This window comes from Bubalus bubalis, chromosome 1 (genome assembly GCF_019923935.1).
Source record: "Bubalus bubalis isolate 160015118507 breed Murrah chromosome 1, NDDB_SH_1, whole genome shotgun sequence".
NCBI lineage: Eukaryota > Metazoa > Chordata > Mammalia > Artiodactyla > Bovidae > Bubalus > Bubalus bubalis.
In genome coordinates, this window is record NC_059157.1 from 197,756,978 (window position 1) to 197,765,926 (window position 8,949).

Consider the following 8,949-nt stretch of genomic DNA (forward strand, 5'->3'; position numbering starts at 1 on the left):
AGCTGCACACCAGGGAGGTCAGAGATGCGAGGGGACCAGACTGCCAGTCTCCTCCTCTGAGATAGCAGTCCTGAGGCCAAATGCCAGATAAGAAGATTATTCTCGGAGAGGGAGAGTATGTAGGACAAAGGATAATGAGTAATAAAATTGTATGATAAAATTTTTGTGAAAACATGTAGAAACGTTTTACTTTTTTCACATGACTACTAGAAAATGTTAAATAGTCTGTGTAGCTCTCCTTTGTGGCTTGTATAATATTCTTCTTAGCACAGGTGGTATGTAAGGTATATATGAAACGGAGGATGGGCAGGATACAAAATTTGACTATTTTTTTCTCCAGCTCTGGGCAGGAGAGTGGGTGTCCAGAACCACAAGTGATCATTTCTTATTCATGTGTCATTTGTATTGGTATCATGAAGATAGCTTGATGATACCAGACATAAAAATCCTGCAGCAAACATCTTTTATATCCATACTCAAAAGCAGTTTTTAAATTCTAGAAAATAGACTTCCCATTGGAAGAGAATGCATCACTTAGTAAAAACTAGAACATACCACAATATATAGCAAAATAGCCACCCCTACTCCTCCCCTTGACTGCTTCAGACATCGGTCATTAATCAGGACATTTTTTTTTCCTTCCAATCTCAAACACAGTGTCAATGTCCTTATCAACTGAGTGGTCTGAGGAGCCATGCAGCTGGTGAGAGATGCAGCCATGGTACAAAGTTAGGTCAAGCTGACTCCAAAGACTGAATCTCTTCTTTATGCCACACAGAGTCCCACTTCATAACTGGGGCACACTTATATTTCTAGTTAAAGTCAATAAATCAATGTCTTATAAATGTGGTTGGTTGGCACAAGTCCACCCCTGAGAGATCACATATCTTTTGATGTGCTGGCAACGAAGAGCTGGCTCTAGCCCAGGAATGGCCTGTGCAGAGCATGGGTACTCTCTTTTCCCTGCAGTCTGACAGACCTTGCCCCTCAGTTGAAGCACTCTTTTGTGTCAAACCTAGACAGTAGTCTCACAGTCCTCTTCAACACTGGGCTCCATGAAGTCACCGCTTTTACTTTTTAGACCGCAGCATTTGGGATCCTAGTCCCCTGACCAGGGATCAAACCCATGCCCCCTGTGTTGGAAGCTCAGTCTTAACCACTGACCACCAGGGAAGTCCTACTGTGTCTGGTCTAGAACCCACCAGGGAGTTTTGGAATGGAATTTACAGCAAAGATAGTAACAGTTGTTACTGTATTAGGATTATTCTGATATTATCTAATGTAGTATCTAATATATCTGAAATATACCTAACATATTTCTATATTCAGAATGTTGACATTGCTGCTATTCAGGAAAGTGTACGCTAGACTTCTCTGGCGGTCTAGTGGTTAAGACTTGGAACTTCCATTGCAGGGCGCATGGATTCTATCCCTGGATAGGGAACTAAAATCCCACATTCCATGTGGTGCAGCCAATAAAAAGAAAGAAAGAAAGTGTCCACAGCTAGAAGGCAAATTTATAAGTATAAATAAAGGGTGTGGCCAAAAGGTGGTGTCCCAGAAGAAGTACACTGTAAAAATTTCACATTAAAGGAACTCTCAAGGATATTCGACTGAAAGTGCAAAGGATAACATATTGAAAGCTGATCTAAAGTTAGAAAGGGTGTGACATTTGCTAAAGCATAGAAAAGATTCCCTGAAGGGGGGCACTATTCAAACTACTTAATACAGTTTTTACAAAGAGATAAAACATTTTATCAGTGTTTCTGTTTTAAATAACAATCTTTTAAATAAATGTTAGTTTTGCCATTTAAAAAATTACTGTATTGAAGTATAATTGATTTACAATGTCGTGTTAATTTCTGCTGTACAGCAAAGAGATTCAGTTTTATATATACTCTTTCTTATGTTCTTTTCCATCATGGTTTATTACAGTATATTCAATAGTTCCTCGCATTATACAGTAGGACCTTGTTATTTGTCCATTCTATATAAAATACTGGGTTGGCCTAAACGTTCATTCAAGTTTTTCCATAAGATGTTACATAAGATGAACGTTTTGGCTAGCTCAATAGGGTTGCATCTGGTAATCCCAATCTCCCCATCCATCCCTCCCCCACACCTCTTCCCCTCTATATCTGTGAGTCGTATCTGTTTCGTAAGATATATTCATTTGTTTTGTATTTTAGATTCTCCATATAAGTGATATCATATGGTGTTTGTCTTTCTCTTTCTGACTTACTTCACTTGGTATGATAATCTCCAGGTCCATCCATGTTGCTGCAAATGGCATTATTTCATTCTTCTTTATGATTGAGTAATATTCTATTGTGTCCACTCATTTGTTGATGGACATTTAGGTGTTGTACCTAAATGGACATTTAGGAAATGTCTTGGCTGTTGTAAATAGTGCTGCTATGAACATAGACGTGATGTGTCTTTTCTTATTTATTTTTAAATTTTCAAAATTAAATTTAAAGCTTTTATTTTATCCTATTCTTAAAATTTTTTTATTATTTTAGCATGTGTATTTTTGAATTGTAGTTTTGTTTGGATATAGGCCCACTCCCAGTCCACACCTCCCTTCCCCCACTGCCCTCCATGGGGGATTGCTGGATCATATGGCAACTCTATTTTTAGTTTTTCTGAGGACCCTCCATACTGTCTTGCATAATGGCTGCACCATTCCCATCAAAAGTATAAGAGGGTTTCCTTTTCTCCACACCCTCTTCAGCACTTGTTATTTGTGGACATTTTAATGTCTTGACTGGGGTGAGGTGCTACCTCATAGTAGCTTTGATTTGCATTTCTCTAATAATTAGCAATGTTGACCATCTTTTCATGTGCCTATTTGGCCATCTGTCTTCTTTGGAGAAACGTCTATTTAGGTATTCTGCCCATTTTTTGATGGTGCTCTTTGTTGTTTTGTTGTTGGTTGTATAAGCTGTTTGTACATTTTATAAATTCAGCCCTTGTCAGTTGCATCATTTGCAATATTTTTTCCCAGTCCATAAGTTGTCTTTTATTTGTTTATGGTTCCCTTTGCTATGCAAAAGCTTTTAAGTTTAATAAGGTCACATTTATTTATTTTTGCTTTTTTTTCCCCTATTGCCTTGGGAGACTGACCTAGGAAAACATTGGTATGATTTATGTCAGAGAATGTTTTGCCTATGTTCTCTTCTAGAAGTTTTATGTTGTCATGTCTTATATTCAAGTCTTTAAGCCATCTTGTGTTTATTTTTGTGAATGGTGTGAGAGTGTGTTCTAACTTCATTGATTTACAGTGTTGCTGTTTTTAAACTATCCCTGTACATTTACAAATGAAAGTAAAAAGGTTTTAATATTTTGGCAAAAATTGTAATGAAACAATTGTCATTTGTCCTATTGATTATTAAGATTACTTTGCTCTGTTTCAGCTTGCATGGTCATTTTTATGCTCCTGAACTACCATGCAATGTGAGGACTGCCTGTATGTTGATAAAACAAGAAGAAATTCAAAATCATAGAACTGTGCTAATGCTTTGGCAGTGTAAGTATATTTTAAAGTCTAATTGGGGTTAGAAAAAAGATAAAGATGCAGTGATATTGTAGACATCTGCCAGTGCAAACCTATAACTCACATAGCTATTTCAAAGGTGTGTGATGCATCTGAGACACAGGTGATCTGGATATTCCTTGTCAAAAGGGTGGGAATATGAAAAGGAAAAGATGGAGAGCAAGCGTGAATCACTGTGTAATGTCTCATCCCCAGAAAATATGGCGGTCCCCGTCAAGCCATCTTTACATTTGCTTCCTAAGGAATGAGTCTGCACCAGTTAATTACAAGGCCAGTGGCTGCGAGTTCTCAGGGCTCCAGCTCCTCTTGCTGGGCATTTCTGCCTTCTACTTGCACGTTGGCTTTGTTTCAGGCTGGCGGCAAGTCAGGACAGCTGTCCCAGGCATCACATCCAAATGCCACATCATCACAGAGGCAGAGAGAGGATGTTTCTTCCAGTGTCTCCTTCTCAGGAGTAAGGAGAAGCCGTCCAGCCTATTGGCCAAAACTGGACCACATGGCCGCTGTATCAGTCAGGGTTCAGGTGGACAACTAAGGCCATTCTATGCATTCTGGACATAAAAGACTTAATACAGAGTTAGGGCACACATGACTGCTGGGAGAGCTGGGAAGCAGAGTTCAGGAACTATCCTTGACGATCAGGCAGTTTGAGCCTGACCAATCTTAGCCTGAAACACCACCTGAGTGTGTGATTCCTCAAGTCTGTGCCAGGAAGCTGCTGACAATCTCTCACCTGCTCACAGGCATAGCTCCAGCCAGCCCTAGAGGAATAACACCATCCTTTTGCCCCGAATACCTTTTGTGAGCAATCCTCTGGAACAGACAGAGACAGTGACTCCAGGGAAGCTTGCTTCCAAGACTTAGAAGGGAACTCAGACCATCCAGCACACCCGTCCCTACACCAGCCCCAGCGTGAGGGAACGGTCCCTGAGATTGGCTTAGGAAGGCAGGATTTCCCTTTGATCCGGAGTAGGGAAAAGTCACTCTCCACTGTGTCACATGGGGGAGGCTAACACCCATCCCCCCCTCCCGAACCAGTGCTTGACTGAAAAGGAAATCGGGAGGAAAGAGCTGTTGGTGAGACAACCAGCCGTGCCTGCTACATGCTGTTGACACCATAATCGTAATTTTCTTTGCAAATAAGCATATTTATTACCCAAATAGCTAGCTATATATTTTAAAGAAATGTGCTCTGTAACATTCACCACCTTACCTGTTATTACCCACACGGTATACTCTCTTGCAAGCTGCTCAAATCCTGTGCTAAATGGTAAAATTATAGCCAGCGGATTGATGATTTATAGTATTACTGCATTCAGTAAAAAGTTAAAGCTCCTCTTAGAAAATTCCTCCACTAGCTTTTCTTCTCCAGATCACCAGCCAGATTTATTTGTCTGCTGCTGCTTTATATGCCTTGCCAGCACCCTAAGCACATCCTTGATTTAATGAACTTATTTGTGCAGCTCAAATTCACAAGATTGGCCATGCCCCTTCCTGTGCGCCTCTTCCTGATCAACATTTGGCTGTTTTTCTAACATCCCAGTTGATGCCATCCCAGTTTCCTCAGAGACTGTGGGATCAGTTTTCCCCTGAGAGAAGGAATGTGGATGGCTGTGAGTCCCTTTGAAGGCCCCAGGGAAAAAAATGCACATGTCAAGGATGCTGACTGCTGATTTTCTTACCAGGGCTCTTTACAGTAAATCCTTGCCATCAGTAAGCCCGGAAAATGAACCTTTTTGGTAGAGGAATCAGGAAAATTATGTATGTGCAGGTGCTAGGGAGTGGTTTCTGTTCTAGAAGGGCCTCAGCGTTTCCTCCCACGGGGCTCCTTGGGTATTCAAGCTGCATATGTATTTATAACTCTGCAGTGAAAAAACTGAACTTTATTAGCAGAGATAACTGTCATAATTCAAGCAACTGCACTCTGTATAGCAACCGGAGACTCTAGGCAGCAGGATAATGTATGTTCTGTCAAACCGTGTGCAGGTATAGGTGCCTTATGAGTCACTAACCGGGCACAAACAAGGAAGAGGAAGCTCAGCTCCTATGGGGGGCCCTGGGGGGCCTGCAGAATGTGTCCAAATGCTTCTGCCAGGGAGCTGGCTTGGCCTCGAGGTCAGTGAAGTCATTGTGAATTTTTGCATCCTAGTAGCAGCCTGCTCCAGTATTCTTGCCTGGTCTGGAAAATTCCACGGCCTGGGCAGCATGGTGGGCTACCGTCCATGGGGTCACAGAGAGTTGACAAGACTGAGCGTGTACACACGCAGCAGCCTTCCGCAAATGTTTGTTGAGGGAATGAGTGAATGAGGTGTTGACCTACGGATGCGCCGTGGCTCCTGAATTGTCCTCTCTGTGTGTGTACTCCTCCCCTTCCTAGCCAAACGTTTATTCTAAATCAGCGGAGCCACAGCTGTACCATTGAAAAGCCTCACTCGCAAACACAGTCAGCCAAGCGAGGAGGCTCTAAGCCAGAGACTCTCCATCTAGGCTGCACATGAGCCTCACTTGGCGATGTTTGGAAATCCCAGTGCTCACACTCGAACCTCAGACCAGCCGAAATCAGAAATCTCCAGAGCCGAGACCAAGGCATTGGAACCTGGCTGGTGAGAACCATGGGTCTATGAGGGCATGGAGGCTGGGGGACCCAGAAGACACCCCTCAGCCAAAACCTTTCTAAGTTTAGCTCAGCTTCCAGTGTTTTATCCTTTGCACTTGCAGTCAGATATCCTCGAGAGGTCTTTTACTGTGAAACGTTTGCAGTGCTGCATTCCCTGGGGGCTGATGGTGCAGACAGGAAGGAAGGACTTATGATGGGACTTAGCAATTTGTACATCTCTAGAATCTGAGGCAGGGAGGGCGTGTCCCATGTCTCAGGAATATGGAATACTTGAAACAACAAAACAATGCCCAAGTTAGTGCCCCACTCTCCAGCCTCCGGGCCGCCTGCACGTGTGCGCTTGGGGCTCTGCCTGCTGCCTGGTGGCTACAGTCCCTAATCACAGCTCCCCCCCTACCCCAGGTCTCTCTGGGGCCCTCCTCACTCTCCTGGGGAAGGCTGGGGAAAGGTAGATCAGGGTTGTTTTGGTTTGTAGCCCTCTTTGGAGTGGGGGACGGCTGAGCCGTGACTCAGGGGAAATTCTAAGTTGCTACAAGCTGCAGCAAGCGTGTGTCAGTGGGAGGTGAGAACGACCAACAGGGAGCTGAAAACCATGCCAGGAACCTGCCTGGTGTGTAATCAGAACTTGCCTATAAATAATAATGGAACGATGAACATGTTGGTGAAGTTATTTTCTAAAGCAGTGCATAGGCAAAATGAGTGCTTCTCATGAGCAAAACCTCAAGCTGTTCCAGAAGGCCAAGGAAAAATCCAGAATGCCTATCTGCTGGTGGTGCCTTTATGAACAATTTTGGTGCCTTTATCAACACCAGACAACTGATTTTTCCAGACAACTGAAAGCTACCCTCATTTGATGCCAAGAAATGTGAGCTTTTAATTGTGTAAGGGGACTTTTTCTCAAAGGGATTATCTTCTCCCGAGAGGAGATCAACAGAGTGCATAGTCATTCACTGGCTTTTGGGGGTCTGGGAAGCAGAACCCAGATTTCCCTACAATCGCCCTTTTCACCTGGTCTCATGCTGGGGCCCAGGAGTGGAGCGTGGAACCCAGGCTGAAGGCCACCAGAGTGGCTCGTTTCCCCTGGGTGCCGGCCAGGGACTCTAGTGCACAGGCCTGCTGACAATTATTCTCCTTGTTTTGAGCCCTTTCTGGCTTCCAAACACTCAGGTATGTTTTGAATGGATACAATGACTGCAAATCTGGCCTTTGTATAAGTACAGAATACTGAGATGAATGTACTGTTATTTCTTTTAGCGTTCTTAACATTTTCTTTGGTTTTTTGAACATCTTCAAAAGACTCATAAAGCTGTTCCTATCCCATGACTTAAGCATACACAATGGAGAAACAGCTCAGGAAAGGGATTTAAAATAATCCATACCCAATTTCAGGCTCCTTTCTCAAACTATTTTGTGCAAGGTCTTATTCTGCCTTGGGACCTTAGCCATGACAACATTGACGTTACTGATGCACAATTAAAATAAAACATCATACCATTTATCCCACAATCAGCTTTTATGAGACTTGCATTGTCATAGACTGTTAAGGAAAAAAAAAATGTGTGTTTGTGGAAAATTTTGTACAAAACTCTGTGTACCTGACTCAGTTGTGAAGCTCCCCCAGGCCTCATGGTTGAGAACTGTGGGTGAAATTAAACCCACTGATGGATTAAGTGCCTACACTTGGTTCATTGCCTAGTTGGTGAAGGGAGGTGGGATGCTGTCAGAAGCTGTCACATCAGGATGTGACAAGGAGGGAAGAAGCTGCCACTCACTCCGGTGGCAGAGATGTGCCGTGTGGGGAAGACGCCAGCCCTGGCAGCCTCACTGGGCCCTGTTTTCAGGGCCCTGTTATATTACCCAGAGTGACACATGCGCTTCACAATTACAGCTTTGTGTCATTAGAAAAGTCTACAATTATGGCCACATGGCTTTTTTTTTTTCTCCCAAGGCAGGAAAGTGATTAATACATTTCAGGAAGCCTTACATTAAAGAATGGTTAGGTCTAGACATTTAAAATGACAAATTTGAATTATCTGGTAAGACCACTAATCTAGGTTTCCCAATTCCAACTAATAGGATAGAAAATTAAAAAGAAGAGTCCCAGCTTTTATTTCCAGTTGTGTTGTTAATTAGCTATGTGGTCTGGGAGCCCGGTTTTCATATCTTTAAACTGGAAAGGCCTAGATTTACACTGTCTAGTATAGTGCTACATACAATTATTTAAATTTAAGTTAATTAAAAATAAATAAGATGTAAAATTCAGTTCCCATTGGGACTTCCCTGGTGGTCCAGTGGTGAAGACTCTGTGCTCCCAATGCAGGGGGCCCAGGTTCGATCCCTAGTCAGGAAACTGGATCCCACATGCCACAACCAAGAGTTCGTATGCCACGATTAAGAGTTTGCATGCTGGAACTGAAAGATCCCACATGCCACAACTAAAGATTCTACAGGTTACAACTAAGACCCAGTGCAACCAAATAAGTAAAACGTTAAAAAAAATGGAGTACCCCAGACACATTAAAAGTGCAGCATACTAGATGGTGCAAATCTAGGCCTTTCCAGTTTCAGTTCAGTTCAGTCGCTCAGTCGTGTCTGACTCTTTGCAACCCAATGCACTGCAGCACGCCAGGCTCCCTGTCCCTCACTATCTCCCAGAGCTTGCTCAAACTCGTGTCCATTAAGTCGGTGATGCCATCCAACCATCTCATCCTCTGTCGCCCCTTCTCCTCCTGCCTTCAATCTTTCCCAGCATCAGGGTCTTTTCAAATGAGTCAGT

General features: G+C 43.1%; 1 non-coding gene across 1 annotated transcript; it reads left to right on the top strand.

Moving 5' to 3' along the window:
* The first annotated feature begins 8,450 nt into the window (after positions 1-8,450).
* Positions 8,451-8,523, top strand: TRNAG-CCC. The gene has a single exon. It is a non-coding gene; the product is annotated as a tRNA-Gly (tRNA).
* The last annotated feature ends 426 nt before the right edge of the window (positions 8,524-8,949 follow it).